The sequence below is a fragment of the Stenella coeruleoalba genome (assembly GCF_951394435.1).
Source record: "Stenella coeruleoalba genome assembly, chromosome: 11".
In the NCBI taxonomy this organism is placed as follows: Eukaryota; Metazoa; Chordata; class Mammalia; order Artiodactyla; family Delphinidae; genus Stenella; species Stenella coeruleoalba.
This window is the reverse complement of record NC_137157.1, coordinates 19,775,818-19,794,103: the sequence shown is the minus strand read 5'-3', so window position 1 is coordinate 19,794,103 and position 18,286 is coordinate 19,775,818. Positions and strand designations below refer to the sequence as shown.

Here is an 18,286-nt window from a genome sequence, read left to right as displayed (position 1 = left end):
TCCCTATGTACCTAGTCATTCCTCCCTCTGCTAGCACCTTCTGCAGACAGCTGGGGATAGAATACTCCAGGTCTGCTGTTTCTCCATTCGTCAGGGCCTGGAGTCCTCCTAGTTAATTTGCCTCATCTCGGCTCTCTGGGGTTGTGTGTCTCTTTGAAGAATGGCTGGGATTTCCATTTGATTGCCAGCTCAGGTGGTCTGCCCTGCAGTCCCCACACTTTGGTCACCCTCTGCTGAGCTTGCCAGCAGCACCATCGACTACCTTCTGTGCCTTTCACTGGACCCTGGGGGGTACTTCTTGATAATCTCCATGCCAGATGGGAACTGGGGACAGCTGGGCTTAGCCATGTCCCATGTGGCAGCCCAGATTGGTAGAGGGGGGACTCTGTTTCATTCCAATTGCTGGCCTTATGCAGAAGAGAAGGATGTGAGCTAGACTTCCGCCCTTGGCCTTGCGTGAAGGTCATGGAAGGAAGTGGGCCACAGCCCAAGGATTGGAAGTGAGGGTTCAGTGGGCTCCTCGAACTGAAGCAAGATTCGCTTCTGCTTCTCCAAGAGCCATGCTTGGGCCATGTTTGGGAGCATATTTCCCATCTGTTTTTCATTCCCCCAGCATAGAATGTGGGAGGCCAGGATCACACAACATTCCCTTCTCATTCCCGGGATGCCGCTAAACTCCCTTCCTTGAATTTTTTGTTCCCATCCATGCCGAATTACTTGAATGGCTCCCAGCACACACCATGCTATTTCATACTTCTGAGCCTTTGCCCGTGCTGTGTTCTCTGCCCAGATTGCCCTTCCAACACCCACTTTTACTCAGTCCCCAAGACACTGCACAGGACTTTTCGTCCAAGATGCTCACTTGCCCCTTGGCAATGTGCACGATGAACTTTTTCAAAGAGATCTGTTGTGTGTGTCTTTATCACAAGAATCTAAGGTGCTGAGGGGATGACGTCTCATCTGAGGCATCTTTATTTTCCTGAGGCACAGAAAAAATGTTCAGTAAATGTTGGTTTAAAAATTAAGCTTTGGGCTTCCCTGGTCGCACAGTGGTTAACAATCCACCTGCCAATGCAAGGGACACGGGTTCGATCCCTGGTGTGGGAAGATCCCACATGCCATGGCGCAACTAAGCCCCTGCACCACAACTACTGAGCCTGTGCTCTAGAGCCCGTGAGCCACAACTACTGAAGCGCGCATGCCCTAGAGCCTGTGCTCCTCAACAAGATAAGCCACCGCCACAAGAAGCCCGCGCACTGCAACGAAAAGTAGCCCCCGCTCACCACAACTAGAGAAAGCCCACGTGCAGCAACAAAGACCCAATGCAGCCAAAGCAAACAAACAGATAAATAAATACATTTTAAAAAATAAAAATTAAACCTTTAGTAAAGAAGACACTGTATCTCTCTGTATTTCTTACAACTGCATGTGAATCTACAATTATCTCAAAAACAAAACAAAACAACCCAAACCTTAATGAACAGGGCCAGTTATTCTCTAAAGCTCCCTAGTTACCCCTGGGAGAAGATCAGTCTGAAGGAAGTCCAAGGGCTTTATGAAGTTGCCATTTCCAAATGGGGGATGGATGCTACAAACTATTTAGTAGTCAGGTGCCCTGTACCCCACTTGCCCTCAGACCTGTCAAGTCCTGAAGGGCTTTGAGTTGAGCACATACAAATTATACCTATTATAAAAAGGAGCCCTTTCAGGTAGATGAATTAGGAAAAGTGGTCTCCTCTAGGCTTTGTAGGTAGACAGTGTCTGTGTGAGGAACCAAAGTATGGCATCCCGCCCTCGGGTACTTGCACCCACACAGACTGAATGAGGAGTAAAGGCTAGATTTCACCACCATCCTTCCCCTCAGCCCTGCACTCGTGTGTAAGGCCTCACCTGAACGCAGCGGCCCCCGCCTGAGTATCTGCCATCTCACTTCAAAGGGCTGACAGCTATGTTTCTACCCACTTGCTTATGTTGAAACATTCCTTGTGTGTGCAGCAAAAACTTAATTTTTTTGTTAATTTTCTTAAATGAGTCAATGTAAGTAAAGAGTGTGTGGTTCATTCTTCACAAAAATTAGTTCATTCTCCACAAACATCTCCTCCTTTGGGGTTTGTTCCTAGGGGAAGTTTTTGTCAGATACACTCTTTTTTCCCCTGGAGAGTGAAAATAAGGGTCCCCCTCTACACGCAGCCCTCCAGGACTTTGATAATCAGGCAGAAGTACACATTTTCACTAAGACTGTAATCTGCTGCCTGGAGCGGGGGTGCAATTACGGCCTGTCAGAGTCCCCTCTTGCCTTATGTGTCTGTAAGTGTATTTGCATCTGTTATCACCTTTGATTTCTTTTTCACAATGCTGTGAGCTCCTTGTGTGTTCCTCACACCTGCATGCTGTCGTGCCAAAGTGGCACAGACACACATTTTACTGGTGACACGCAGCAAGAAGCAAAGCATGGTTTCCTGAGGAAGCCTCCATGAAGAGAGGCAGGAGAATGCATTGGTACCCTGGGCTGCCACCATCCGACAGAGAGAAGTGTGCTTGATCGACCAAAGCTGAGTGCACACTGGAAAGGGCTTCAGGGGAAGCAGCCCACTCTGTACTGCTCGACGGATTTATAGGAAAAGCATGGCAGAGAAGATCTGGTGTAGTATGTAATATTGGGCATTTCCTGGTTGAGGAAGCAGTCTTGTTCAAAGGCAGAGCCTCCAGAGCTCAGCCCCTGGCATAAGGCTGTTCTTCCCTCAAGTGAACACAGACCCTCTCAGCCAGCCTCTTGCCAAACTACCGCAAGCGAGGCTGGGGTTGTCTCTCCTGGCACCAAGTAGGTAATTGGGCACTCAGTAAGCGTTGAATGAATAGAACTATTATTGTTAGGAGGAAACTCGTGTTGATTTCATCTAAATTTGCTCTCCTCCCACATGCTAGCTATGGCAAGGCCCCTTAGGGGTAGATGGTGAGCTGGGCAGGGTTGGGGATTTTCTGTGCCTGCCCACTTCACAGGGAAGGGAGTGGGCCAATTAGCTACAGTGGGTTATTTCTGCACCTAGATCCCTAGAATGAAAAACAAATTAACGTCTTTTTCTTGCTGGGTAGAAGACAGCCTCTGGAGAGACACAGGTGCAGAGCAACTAGGTGGCACAGTTTTCTGCTCTGCGTCATAGCTTGGGCAGAGCAGCCCCTACTATGCCCAGGAGAACCTTGTGACCATTCTGGGAGAGGTCTAGTGAGGTACGGCAATAACATTGTCTCGACCAAAACATCGGGGCACGTGGCAGCCATATGGAAACTGTTCAGTGCTCCTTTGGAGATAAATGAAGGGGGAAAACCCACCAGGATCCATCAGAAAGATGAGTTTCTTATGAGCCCTAAGGCCCCAGCATCCCCAGAAGTTCCAGACCTGCTACTCTGGGCTCAACATGGAGCAGGAAGGGGCTCTGAGGGGGGCAGTGCGTGGGAAGAGCCCACACCACAGAATGGCAGGCTCCCACAGCTGCAGTGACTGCTGGCAGGCCTCAGGGGTGACGGGAGGGGTTGCATCTTTTGAGGTCAGAGATGGCAGGGTTCAGTGTGAGGGATTCTTGCCGCAGCAGGCTGGCAAACACACTCCTGGGGAGGAAGGAGCTGCATTTTCTTCCATGAGCAGCAGGAGGCACTGCAGCTTGAGAAGGAAGATGATGTGGTTCTAAGCATTGGGCAAGCCTTTTTTTTCTCCCTTAAACTTAAGAGACTCCTAGGGTGGGATGGATCTGTGACCCCCCCTCCCCCCCAGTGATGGTTGGACCCATGGACTTGCCACAACCTTCTCTGCTGAGGGACAATATGGTCCACTTACGGCTACTACTACCACCACTGGGACTTCCCTGGTGGCGCAGTGGTTAAGAATCCACCTGCCAATGCAGGGGACAGAGGTTTGAGCCCTGGTCTGGGAAGATCCCACATGCCATGGAGCAACTAAGCCCATGCGCCACAACTACTGAGCCTGCGCTCTAGAGCCCACGTGCCGCAGCTACTGAGCCCATGTGCCACAACTACTGCGCCGTGACAAGAGAAGACACTGCAATAAGAAGCCCATGCACTGCAACGAAGAGTAGCCCTCGCTCACCGCAACTAGGGAAAGCCTGCGTGGAGCAGCGAAGAACCAACACAGCCAAAAATAGAAAAATAACATAAAATAAATAAACTTATACTACCACCACCGCTACTCATGGTTCTTAGCCAGGCACTATGTAAAAGCTGTACAAGGACTTTTCCACTTGACCCTCAAAATAACTCTGTGAGGTAAGTACCACTGCAATTTAGGACTCTGAAGCTTAGTAAGGCCACAAAAATTGTTCAAAATAAAACAGCTTGGGTGGTATAGCCTGGATCCGAACACAGACCATAAGCTTCACCATTAGTCTGTTTTGCATGTGCCTCAAATGTCTCAACAGACAGTAATCTATGCAGCCAAGATATCTTCCTTCAGAAAGTGCCATGTGGCAGGAGTTGCATTTATCCTGTTCATCACTGTGGTCCCAATGCCTAGGCCAGTGCTTGGCCCACAGTCAGTACTAGATATGTATTTGTGGAATGAAAACAGGGATATGGATGTAGCAGGAAACCAGCAGTCTGTCCTGAGACTCTTTCCTAAAGTGAGCTAGGAATCATATTCCTATATCAGGTCAAGGGAAGGAAGCCGTGGACCATCAGGCTATTAATGCTTTTAGTATTTCAGATTCAAAAAAAGCATTGTTTTATGGTCAAAATGAATTATCCTGACATTCTATCATATCTTATCAGACTCTTCTTTATTCAAAATGTTGTTGGTACTATTACTTAATAAACTGGAGCAAGCAATAAATTCCACTGGTCTACAGAGACTGTGGTTGGGTTCCCAGTACCAAAATGATTTTGATTATTGAGTTGGCATGTACCCCTAAACATTCCTAAATCAGTGGTTGGCAGTGGCAAGATTCTGAGAGAAAAAGAAAAAGAACAGTGCACGCGTGCGTGTGCGCGCAGACACACACACACACACACACACACACACGCACACATCCAGCAGCTTCAAAGCATCTTACACATTAATGGATTCCTTATGGAGTACATGGCTGTAATTGTGAAAGAGGACAAAGAACTAGAAATAACCTTATTTCTTTAAACAAAAAAAATTTTTTAATATTCCTTTGAAAAGTCAATTTTTCTGAAGAGAGTAGGAAAAAAAACCATTCCACATAATGGAACTCTTAAAAATGTGCGTCGGCGACACAATAGGAAACCAGAATAAATGTAGGCAAGGCAACCACATGAAGCCAAACACAGAGTGAGTTCATCTGTGCTATAACAGTGGATGGAGATGGAGAAAACAACCAGGGGGAGGGAGAATGCCAACTCATAGTAAGAAGGCCCGGGGTGGGGGCAGGGGTGCAGTAGGGAGAGGAACATTCTAGAATTCAAAACAACAGACTATTCCAATCATATTCTTAAACTCTGTATAATGAAACCTGTTTATATTATCCTTAAATTAATTGTTCGATGTTCACATTTCAGTGTCCTGGCCAGTGACCCACCAGCAATTTCCTTGTTCATAACATTTTCTTTTCTTGGTCCCTTGAAAAAAATAGCGAATGAATTTCTCATTTTGTAAAGCTGCTCTGAAATGTTTCCTTACGTCATGGGGACTGGGAGGTCATCTTGGGACACTGGATGTAATGGGGGGCACTTGGGCCGGGGACCAGGAGGTTTTCTGACTGTGAGGCAACTTCTGATCCCATTAGCTGATGGTTGACTGACATTTTGGAACAAGATTTTGTGAGAGACTGGGGGAAGGAAAAGAAGGAGCATGGGAAGGAGGCACTTAAAAGACTGAACAGGCAGGAATGAGCTGAGTGCTCCCAGATTCGAGGAGGATTTTATTATTGGACACAGATCTGTGGTGAGCTTTTAGCCAGGATCTCAGAGGCCCGGTCTGAGGGGCCTCATATAGGTTTTCTTATCAGCATTTTGCTGACCTCACCAAGTAAACTGTCTCTGTGAGAAAAGACAAGTTAACTTCTCATTTAAAAATTAAGCAGCGAAAGGAGCAGCCGCTACTCAGGGAAAGATTTTTTGTGGCAATGGGAGAAGTACAAGAGAGCAAACCCAACTCCAAGAAAATACTGAAGCCTCTCCTGTGTCGTGTTTGGCAAGTTCCCAAATAGAGGCAATTTTTGGACTCAGAACCCATTGCCTGAAATCCTGGCTGAGTCCCTAGGAGGAGAAAGGCGCTGTAACACATCCGTGTGGCTGACAGGTCTTGGTGCTCCAGCCGGGTGTCAGGCCTGAGCCTCTGAGGTGGGAGAGCCGAGTTCAGGACATTGGACCACCAGAGACCTCCTGGCCCCACGTAATATCAATCAGCGAGAGCTCTCCCAGAGATCTCCGTCTCAATGCAAAGACCCAGCTCCACCCAACAGCCAGCAAGCTCCAGTGCTGGACGCCCCATGCCAAACAACTAACAAGACAGGAACACAACCCCACCCATTAGCGGAGAGGCTGCCTAAAATCATACTAAGTTCACAGACACCCCCAAACACACCACCGGATGCAGCCCTGCCCACAAGAAAGACAAGATCCAGTCCCACCCACTAGAATATAGGCACCAGTCCCCTCCACCAGGAAGCCTACACAAGCCACTGAACCAACCTCATCCACTGGGGGCAGACACCAAAAACAACGGGAACTACGAACCTGCAGCCTACCACAAACGAAGTAAGTTAAAAAAAATGAGAAGACAGAGAAAAACACAGCAGATGAAGGAGCAAGGTAAAAACCACCAGACCAAACAAGTGAAGAGGAAATAGGCAGCCTACCTGAAAAAGACTTCAGAGTAATGGTAGTAAAGATGATCCAATATCTTGGAAATAGAATGGGGAAAATACAAGAAACATTTAACAAGGACTTAGAAGAACTAAAGAGCAAACAAACAATGATGAACAACACAAAAAATGAAATTAAAAATTCTCTAGAAGGAAACAATAGCAGAATAACTGAGGAAGAAGAATGGATAAGTGACCTGGAAGATAAAATAGTGGAAATAACTACCACAGAGCAGAATAAAGAGAAAAGAATGAAAAGAATTGAGGACAGTCTCAGAGGCTTCTGGGACAACATTAAATGCAGCAACATTCGAATTATAGGGGTCCCAGAGAAGAAGAGAAAAAGAAAGGGTTTGAGGAAACATTTGAAGAGATTATGCTTGAAAACTTCCCTAACATGGGAAAGGAAATAGTCAATCAAGTCCAGGAAGCACAGAAAGTCCCATACAGGATAAATCCAAGGAGAAACACACCAAGACATATATTAATCAAACTATCAAAAATCAAATACAAAGAAAAAATATTAAAAGCAGCAAGGGAAAAGCAACAAATAACATACAAGGAAAGCCCTATAAGGTTAACAGCTGATCTTTCAGCAGAAACTTTACAAGCCAAAAGGGAGTGGCAGGACATATTTAAAGTGATGAGAGGGAAAAACCTACAACCAAGATTATTCTGCCCTGCAAGGATCTCATTCAGATTCGATGGAGAAATTAAAACCTTTACAGACAAGCAGAAGTTAAGAGAATTCAGCCCCACCAAACCAGCTTTACAATAAATACTAAAGGAACTTCTCTAGGCAGGAAACACAGGAGGAGGAAAAGACCTACAAAAACAAACTCCAAACAAGAAAATGGTAATAGGAACATACATATTGACAATTACCTTAAATGTAAATGGATTAAATGCTCCAACCAAAAGACACAGACTGGCTAAATGGATACAAAAACAAGACCCATATATGTGTTGTATACAAGAGACCCACTTCAGACCTAGGGACACATACAGACTGAAAGTGAGGGGATGGAAAAAGATATTCCATGCATATGGAAGTCAGAAGAAAGCTGGAGTAGCAATTCTCATATCAGACAAAGTAGACTTTAAAATAAAGACTATAACAAGACACAAAGAAGGACACTACATAATAATCAAGGGATCAATCCAAGAAGATATAACAATTGTAAATATTTATGCACCCAACATAGGAGCACCTCAATACATAAGGTGAATGCTAACAGTCATAAAAGGGGAAATCGACAGTAACACAATCATAGTAGGGGACTTTAACACCCCACTTTCACTAATGGACAGATCATTCAAAATGAAAATAAATAAGGAAACACAAGCTTTAAATGATACATTAAGCAAGATGGACTTAATTGATATTTATAGGACATTCCATCCAAAAACAACAGAATACACTTTCTTCTCAAGTGCTCATGGAACATTCTCCAGCATAGATCATATCTTGGGTCACCAACCAAGCCTTGGTAAATTTAAGAAAAATGAAATCATATCAAGTATGTTTTCTGACTACAATGCTATGAGACTAGCATTTCAGGATCAACTAGCATCAATTACAGGAAAAAAAACTGTAAAAAATACGAACACATGGAGGCTAAACAATAACCAAGAGATTACTGAAGAAATCAATGAGGAAATCAAAAAATACCTAGAAACAAATGACAATGAAAACACGATGACCGAAAACCTATGGGATGCAGCAAAAGCAGTTTAAGAGGGAAGTTTATAGCAATACAATTCTACCTCAAGAAACAAGAAACATCTCAAATAAACAACCTAACCTTACACCTAAAGCAATTAGAGAAAGAAGAACAAAAAAACCCCAAAGTTAGCAGAAGGAAAGAAATCACAAAGATCAGATCAGAAATAAATGAAAAAGAAATAAAGGAAATAATAGTAAAGATCAATAAAACTAAAAGCTGGTTCTTTGAGAAGATAAACAAAATTGATAAACCATTAGTCAGACTCATCAAAAAAAAAAGAAGACTCAAATCAACAGAATTAGAAATGATAAAGAAGTAACAAGTGAAAAAAAAAAAAAAGAAGTAACAAGTGACACTGCAGAAATACAAAGGATCATGAGAGATTACTACAATCAACTCTATGCCAATAAAATGGACAACCTGGAAGAAATGGACAAATTCTTAGAAAAGCACAATGTTCTGAGACTGAACCAGGAAGAAATAGAAAATATAAACAGACCAATCACAAGCACTGAAATTGAAACTGTGATTAAAAATCTTCCACCAAAAAAAAGTCCAGCACTAGATGGCTTCACAGGCGAATTCTATCAAACATTTAGAAAACAGCTAACACTTATCCTTCTCAAACTCTTCCAAAATATAGCAGAGGGAGCAACACTCCCAAACTCATTCTGAGGCCACCATCACCCTGATACCAAAACCAGACAAAGATGACACAAAAAAAGAAAACTACAGCCCAATATCACTGATGAACATACATGCAAAAATCCTCAACAAAATACTAGCAAACAGAATCCAGCAGCACATTAAAAGGATCATACACCATGATCAAGTAGGGTTTATCCCAGGAATGCAAAGATTCTTCAATATACGCAAATCAATCAATGTGATACACCATATTAACAAAATTGAAGGATAAAAACCATATGATCATCTCAATAGATGCAGAAAACCCTTTAAACAAAATTCAACACCAATTTATGATAAAAATTCTCCAGAAAGTAGGCATAGAGGGAACCTACCTCAACATAATAAAGGCCATATATGACAAACCCACAGCCAACATCATTCTCAATGGTGAAAAACTGAAACCATTTCCTCTAAGATCAGGCACAAAATAAGTTTGCCCACTCTCACCACTATTATTCAACATAGTTCTGGAAGTTTTAGCCACAGCAACCAGAGAACAAAAAAAAAATAAATAAAAGGAATCCAAATCAAAAAAGAAGAAGTAAAACTGTTACTGTCTGCAGATGACATGATACTATCTATACATAGAGAATCCTAAAGACGCTACCAGAAAACTACTAGAGCTAATCAATGAGTTCGGTAAAGTAGCAGGATACAAAATTAATGCACAGAATTCTCCTGCATTCCTATACACTAATGATGAAAAATCTGAAAGAGAAATTAAGGAAACACGCCCACTTACCACTGCAACAAAAAGAATAAAATACCTAGGATTAAGCCTACCTAGGGAGACAAAAGACCTGTATGCAGAAAACTATAAGACACTGATGAAAGAAATTAAAGATGATACCAACAGATGGAGAGATATACCATGTTATTGGATTGGAAGAATCAACAGTGTGAAAATGACTTTACTATCCAAAGCAATCTACAGATCCAATGCAATCCCTATCAAAGTACCAATGGCATTTTTCACAGAACTAGAACAAAAAATTTCACAATTGGTATGGAACCACAAAAGACCCCGAATAGCCAAAGCAATCCTGAGAAAGAAAAACAGAGCTGGAGGAATCAGGCTCCCTCACTTCAGGCTATACTACAAAGGTACAGTAATCGAGACAGTATGGTACTGGCAAAAAATAGAATTATAGATCAATGGAACACGATAGAAATCCCAGAGATAAACCCACACACATATGGTCACCTTATCTTTGATAAAGGAGGCAGGAATATACAATGGAGAAAAGACAGCCTCTTCAATAAGTGGTGCTGGGAAAACTGGACAGCTACGTGTAAAAGAATGAAATTAGAACAGTCCCTAACACCATACACAAAAATAAACTCAAAATGGATTAAAGACCTAAACGTAAGGCCAGACACTATAAAACTCTTAGAGGAAAACATAGGCAGAACACTCTATGACAGAAATCACAGCAAGATCCTTTTTGACCCACCTCCTGGAAAAATGGGAATAAAAACAAAAATAAACAAATGGGAGCTAATGAAACTTAAAAGCTTTTGCACAGCAAAGGAAACCATAAACAAGACGAAAAGACAACCCTCAGAATGGGAGAAAATATTTGTACACGAAGCAACTGACAAAGGATTAATCTCTAAAATATACAAGCAGCTTATGAAGCTCAATATCAAAAAAACAAACAACCCAATCCAAAAATGGGCAGAAGACCTAAACAGACATTTCTCCAAAGAAGACATACAGATTGCCAACAAACACATGAAAGAATGCTCAATATCACTAATCATTAGAGAAATGCAAATCAAAACTACAGTGAGGTATCACCTCATACCAGTCAGAATGGCCATCATCAAAAAACCTACAGACAATAAATGCTGGAGACGGTGTGGAGAAAAGGGAACCCTCTTGCAGTGTTGGTGGGAATGTAAATTGATGCAGCCACTATGGAGAACAGTATGGACGTTCCTTAAAAAACTAAAAATAGAACTACCATATGAGCCAGGAATCCCATTACTGGGCATATACCCTGAGAAAACCATAATTCAAAAAGAGTCATGTACCACAATGTTCATTGCAGCACTATTTACAATAGCCAGGACATGGAAACAACCTAAGTGTCCATCGACAGATGAATGGATAAAGAAGATGTGGCACATATACACAATGGAATATTACTCAGCCATAAAAAGAAACCAAATTGAGTTATTTGTAGTGAGGTGGATGGACATAGAGGCTGTCATACAGAGTGAAGTAAGTCAGAAAGAGAAAAATACTGTATGCTAACACATATATATGGAATCTAAAAAAAAATGGTTCTAATGAACTTAGGCGCAGGACAGGAATAAATACGCAGATGTAGAGAATGGATTAGAAGACGTGGGGAGCAGGAAGGGTAAGCTGGGACAAAACGAGAGAGAGGCATGTACATATATACACTATGAAATGTAAAACAGATAGGTAGTAGGAAGCAGCTGCATAGCTCAGGGAGATCAGCTCGGTGCTTTGTGACCACCTAGCAGCGTGGCATAGGGAGGGTGTGAGGGAGACGCAAGAGGGAGGGGATATGGGGATATATGTATACATATAGCTGATTCACTTTGTTATACAGCAGAAACTAACATAACATTTTAAAGCAATTATACTCCAATAAAGGTGTTTAAAAAATTAAGCATTAATGTATACAGGCATAATGGGGCAGCCCTTCCTAGAGGGTTAAAGGTGATATTTTAGAAAAAAAATAAAAGGAAGTACAATTTTACATGCCTGGAAGTTGTTTCTCAGAGATATGACATAAGGTAAAAATAACTAGTATCATGAAAGATTTATCTAGATTTCTTGATGGTAGGTTTGTAATAATTTATTACCGGAAGTACAGGACTTTGGGGGTTGTTTTTAAATTTTCATCAATATTCCTACCAGAAGCAGAATATTGGTTGTATTGAATAGAGTCTGACTGAATGTTTAATTTCTCATTGAAAAAAATAATTATATTTTGAAAGATCTCAGGAAGTCCCTCTGTCCAAGATCTGTAGGAGGGTTAAAAAAAAAAAAAAAAAGAATGGGCTTTGCAGTCAGACAGTACACTTTGAAGCCCAGTTGTACTCCTCTTTGGTCACTCCCAGCTGTGGGACCTTGGGTAAATTACTTAACCTCTCTGAACCTCCACTGAACGGTATAAAGGGTAAAAACATGTGCCTAACAAGGTTTCTGTGACGAGCCAGTGCGATCATATATGTAAAAACCTAGTGTGCAGCCTGGCACATAGTAGGTTACCAATAAATATTAGTACCATTTATTTTCTATATCTTCCTTTTCTCTCCTGCCCCACCACCTCCTGCACTCTGATTCTTGAAATCTTTTAACCAGTGACAGAGCCTCTCCTTGCATGTTTAAGAACAGGGAATTCCCTGGCATTCCAGTGGTTAGGACTCATCCCTGGTCAGGGAACTAAGATCCTGCAAGCCATGTGGTGCAGCAAATAAATAAATAAAATAATGTAGTAATTAGAACATAACATAAATAGATAGCATAACATCACTAAGCACTTTACCATACATTTCATCTTGTTTGATTCTTAAACCAATCCTATGAAATAGGTACTATTATTGACTCCATTTCATAGGGGAAGAAACCAAATCTAGGTTTGGGTTAGATACTACTTCAATGATCTACTGCTATATAACAAACTACCCCAAAACTTAGTGGCTTGAAGCAACAACTATTTTATTATATCTCATGATTCTGAGTTGATTGGGCTCAGCTGGGCAGTTCTTCTGCTCCATGTGACGTTGTCTGCCTATGTCCATATGCATTTATCTGGAGGCTCGACTAGGCTAGAACATCCAAATGGTTTGCTCACAGGGCTGGCAATTGGTGCTGGATGTCAGCTGGGAGCAGAGCTGGGACTGCTCACCAGAGTACATCCATGCTCCTCCATTGCCTCTCCTGGGATGGCAGCTGGACTCCAAGAAGGAGCACTGCAAGAGGAAAAAAATTGAACCTTCCAGTTTGCTTAAGGCCTGGCCTCAGAAGTCTCAGAATGTTACTTCTGCTATGATCTGTTGGTCAAAGCAGTTAAAGGCCCAGCAAGATTTAAGAGAAGGGGAAACAAGTTTCACCTCTCAATGGAGGAGTGTGGCAGGGAGGGAAGAGGTTGATGACAGCCTTGATTGGAGACTATCTGCCACAAATAGTTTGCCCAAAGTCACAGAGCTAGTGGGTGATAGAGTTAACATTCCACATACTCAACCACTAGGTCATACACATACGATTAAATGCCAAAGTCTGTGGAAAACACAGTAAGTGCAATATAATCTCAGAGGAGAGATCAGTACAAAATTAAGAACTCTAAAGACCCTAAACTGAAAAAAGTACCCCTTTTTGTGCCCCTCCTCCCCACGTAATGCAGAATAAATGTTATTTCTTGAAATGTCACAAAGGTTGCATATGCTAAAATAAATTCTTTCTAGATTTTCCATTTCAAAATTCTGGATACATTCACTGAATCTGAGGTTTTCTGTGTGTGTGTGTGTGTGTGTGTGTGTGTGTGTGTGTGTGTGTGTGTGTGTGTGTGTGTGTTAAGGTGGGGGGTGAGAACCCTGACTTACAACTGCTCTGTGCACATACTCAGCCTGCCTGTTGGGTAACTCATGCCTTTGTGGGAGAGGTCACAGAGGCCTCAAGTTGGCAGGGGAAGCTCCAGGGAGAAGCAGAATTTGGCCTGGCTCTGAACTCTGATTAGGACTTTTTTTGGCTGCGTAGCGTCTTCGTTGCTGCATGCGACCTTTTTCTAGTTGTGGTGAGCAGGGGCTACTCTTCGTTGTGGTGCACGGGCTTCTCATTGCGGTGGCTTCTCTTGTTGTGGAGCACGGGCTCTAGAGCACAGGCTCAGTAGTTGTAGATCACGGGCTCTAGAGCGCACGCTCAGTAGTTGTGGCACATGGGCTTCAGTAGTTGTGGCATGCGGGCTGTAGAGCACAGGCTCAGTAGTTTTGGAGCCCAGGCTTAGTTGCTCCGTGGCATGTGGGATCTTCCCAGACCAGGGATCGAACCCGAGTCCCCTGCACTGGCAGGTGGATTCTTAACCACTGTGCCACCAGGAAAGTCCGGTGATTAGGATCTGAATAAGAGGAACAGAAGGAGAAAGAAGAGGAAGGGAAAATATGAACAAGACATGAAGCTGGGAATGGACAGCGAGTAGTAGCTAGGGAGATGGAGGAAGGGACCAGGCTGAAGTAAAAGGGTCTGGATTTGGAAATGGGAGGGCTGATTAGTAATCTGCTTGATGACTGGAGCTAAATTGGCTCCCCATCTTCAGAAGTATCCCAAAGTAGCACTGAGAACCAGATTACAAAGAATGAAGATCTACATGAAACCCAGGTCCAGCTGTGTAAACTCTGTTTTAGCCTTGGCCTTGCTGAAGGCAGATGCCTGGAGAGCCCTGTTGGGGGCTGGGTAGGAAGGATACTGCTTGAGGATCTTCCTAATGGCTGATCCGGGAATATCCGGGCTTACACCACTCTTACTAGCTTCATTTGGAAAGGGATTGACAAGCATAAAGCAAACCCAGACATCATAACCCTTCTTATAGCACTTTCCAGAGAGTTTATTAATCTAAATCTCTCTTATATTACCTATCTATCAGGACTTCCTGGTAAAGGCAAGGACTTGGGGATTTTGAGTCATTCTGAGCAAACACCATCTTCACATTATTTTCCTGCTAAGGTGGCTTCTATCACTTTCATTTGCAAAACCTTTTCTCCTTCTTCATATTTGAAAGAAACCCAGTATGACCTTTGTAATTTTTTTCATGTAAATTACAAATATTTAGAATCCCTGTCAAAGGAATGAAATAAAAGCAGATGTTTTTCGCTTACGCTGGCCCCAAGTAATAGCACATTAGAAAACAGAGAGTATTTTCGAGTCTCGTTAAAAAATATTTCAAGAAAATAAACATTTGTTGAATGCAAACAAGAAGAGGATATGGCATTTTTTAATATGAATGTAGAATTCAGAGCTAAGGAGTCTAAGGCCCAGAGAGACTCAGTGACTTGTGTAAGGTCACAGAGTGAGTTTACAGCCAAGTCAGGATCTGACCTCAGTCCTCTCAAGTCCAGCCTGGTGTGCTTTCTATACTCTATGCGGTAGATTGGTTGCAAAGATGGCCCAGATACTTCATGCCTCCCTGTATCAACATCTTTGCAATTATAACTTAGCAGGTTGTCTCATCGCCTCTGGAATCTGGGCTGCCCTTGTTACTTGCTTTGGTCAATATCACATGTAGTGCAATGGTAGGATGTGGTGGAAGTGATGGTGTGCCACTTTGGAGCCTTGGTCTCAAGAGTTCTTACGTGTTTCCACTTATTCTATTGGAATCTTATTATCACCATAAGGACAAGCCTAGACTAGCCTGTTAGAGAATGAAAAGTCACAGGGGAAGGTCCCAGATACTCCAGCTAAAGTCAGACTAGCCAACAACCAGTCAACCAGGACATATGACAGAACATAGCCTAAGCATCAGAGCTCACAGGTGATCATGAATGAGCCTAGCTGAGACCAGAAAAACTACCCAGCTGACTCATTAGCAATAATACATACTTATTTTTTAAGCAGAATCGAGCAACCCTTTTTTTTTAAAAGAGCTAGATAGTGAATATTATAAGTTAATGAGGCATATGCTCTGTGGTACCTCCCCTCTGTTTACTGTAGTACAAAAAACAGATAAACACATAAGGCAGATAATATGTAAATGAACAGACACAGCCATGTCTAAATAAAACTACATTTACAAAGACAGGCATCTGGCCCACAGGTTGTAGTTTGCAGACCCCTGATTATAAGCCACTGACTTTGGGATGATTTGTTATACAGCAAGAGCTAGCTGATACACTGATTCTGACTTGATATCCCAAACAAAGAAAAGCACCAAACTAACTGCCAAAGAACTTACTTGCAAAGATAAAAGGGAGGAGCAGAAGGGAAATGTCTCCATTTTCTTGAAGTTCACACTTTAACTACCTGTAAAGTCTGTCACAATTTTTCTCATTTGCAGATTGTGTACTGCTGTCAGATAACTGCTATTTCAGTCCTTACAAATAGGGTTTCATGAGGATAGCCAAACTACTGGGGGACAAAATGGAACCTATTCTGGTTGCAGACTCAGTTTGTAAGCTTCTGATTCTGGATTCCGATCCCAACTGAAACAGAGTTCAGAGACGCTTGGAGAGACTTCAAAGCCATATTTGTCAGCCTCTGCCTATTTCTCCTCATTCTCACCGTCTCTACAGCATTTGGTGCTTCTGACCACACCCTCCTTGAAATCATCTCCTCCTTTGGCTCCCATCATGCCTCTAGCTCATTTATTTCATCTCTGGTCTATCAGCAGGAACTCTCTATTCAGAGTTGTTCTTTTTACATTTCGGTCCTGAGCCACTTTTTCTTTCTGTTCTACACTACTGGGTCTGAGCTGGGGATAGGTATCAGAATTCCCCATGGAACCTATTTAAAACTTGGAAGCATAACGGCCATAATTTGAAAATGTTCCTCAGATGACTTGGGTGGACATTCCTGTAGCAGTTAGTATTTTTCAAAGATAATCCCCAATATTTCCCATCCGACATGCCCTTCCACAGTGTGACTGTGCTATTTTCCCCATCAAGAGGTAGAATCTATTTCTCAACCTCTTGAATGTGGTTAGGTCCTGTAAAATGTAATAGAAGTGACACTGCCAGTTCTGGGCATGGCCCTTTACTGACCTGGTAGCCTTAACTCCTGCCTCTTGTAAAAAATGTGATTAGATATCCTGAGACCACCATGACAGGAGAAACCCAAGCCACATGGAGCAGCTCAAAGTATAAGACCCCATGTGTAGAACACTGAGGCACTCTGTGTAAATAAGGAACCATCTTGAAAGTGGATCCTCTAGGCCCAGCCACTACAGCTAAAACCATGTGGAACAAAACTATCTAGCCTAGTCCTTCCCAGATTCCTGACCTACAAAATCATCAGCAAAATAAATGATTGTGTTAAACCATTAAGTTTGGGGGTAGTTGTTACTCAATAAGAGGTAAATCAGCCAAATCCCCCTCTTCCCAAGCATACACACAACCCTGTTAAGAACTATTGCCCTAGGACTTCCCTGGTGGTGTAGTGGTTAAGAATTCACCTGTCAATGCAGGGGACATGGGTTCGAGCCCTGGTCCAGGAAGGTCCCACATGCCGCGGAGCAACTAAGCCCGTGGGCCACAACTACTGAGCCCGTGCTCTAGAGGCCATGAGCCACAACTACTCAGCCTGTGAGCCACAACTACTAAAGCCTGTGTGCCTAGAGCCCGTACTCTGCAACAAGAGAAGCCATCACAATGAGAAGCCCATGCACCGCAATGAAGAGTAGCCCCTGCTCGCTGCAACTAGAGAAATCCCGTGCACAGCAACGAAGACGCAACGCAGCCAAAAATAAATAAATAAATAATTTGTATTAAAAATAAAATCACTTCTATAATACCTGCTGTATGCCAGGCAATGAATAAAGACCATAAACACAAAGGCGTGTTATCAGGTCTGTCTTGAGTGGCTTAAAGTTATGGTAGACAGACATATAATAAGATGTATGCTACAAAAGACTTTCACCTCTATCCTTACTTTATTCTTCTCCATTTTAGAGTTGGTTGAAAAAAAAAAAAGAAAAAAATAGATAAAAAAGGAATTCCCTGGCGGGACTCAGCATTCTCACTGTTGGGGCCCCCGATTCGATTCCTGGTCCAGGGATTAAGATCCCACAAGCCACGCAGCAGAGCCAAAAAAAAAAAAGAAAAAAGAAGAAAGAGTTGGTTGAAAGTTCTATTTCAGTACAAAATTCTTAGGGGCCAAGGTCATGTCTTATTTATCATAGCCCACAATTAGCACTTGGCTTTGCTCCATATATTCTCGGATAATGGTTATTAGAGTTTATCAGATGTACTAGTTATAAAAAGAGCAACCATTTATTGGCCCTTTACATGGAACACTGCTAACATCATGATGTTGGATGGGAAGTACACATGTAGAGCTGTGGCAAA

At 42.6% G+C, this 18,286-nt stretch overlaps 1 protein-coding gene across 3 annotated transcripts in view; it reads right to left on the bottom strand.

Moving 5' to 3' along the window:
* WASHC3 (WASH complex subunit 3) overlaps window positions 1-18,286 on the bottom strand; it is a 128,218-nt gene that overhangs the window by 21,069 nt on the left and 88,863 nt on the right. The window contains exon 10 of one of the 3 annotated variants that reach the window (XR_013830414.1): window positions 17,822-17,984. The exons of the other annotated variants lie outside the window; for them this stretch is intronic. The gene's annotated coding sequence lies outside the window, so the exon portion shown is untranslated. Of the gene's footprint in view, window positions 1-17,821; window positions 17,985-18,286 lie in introns of those variants that run through there. 3 annotated transcript variants of the gene reach the window in all.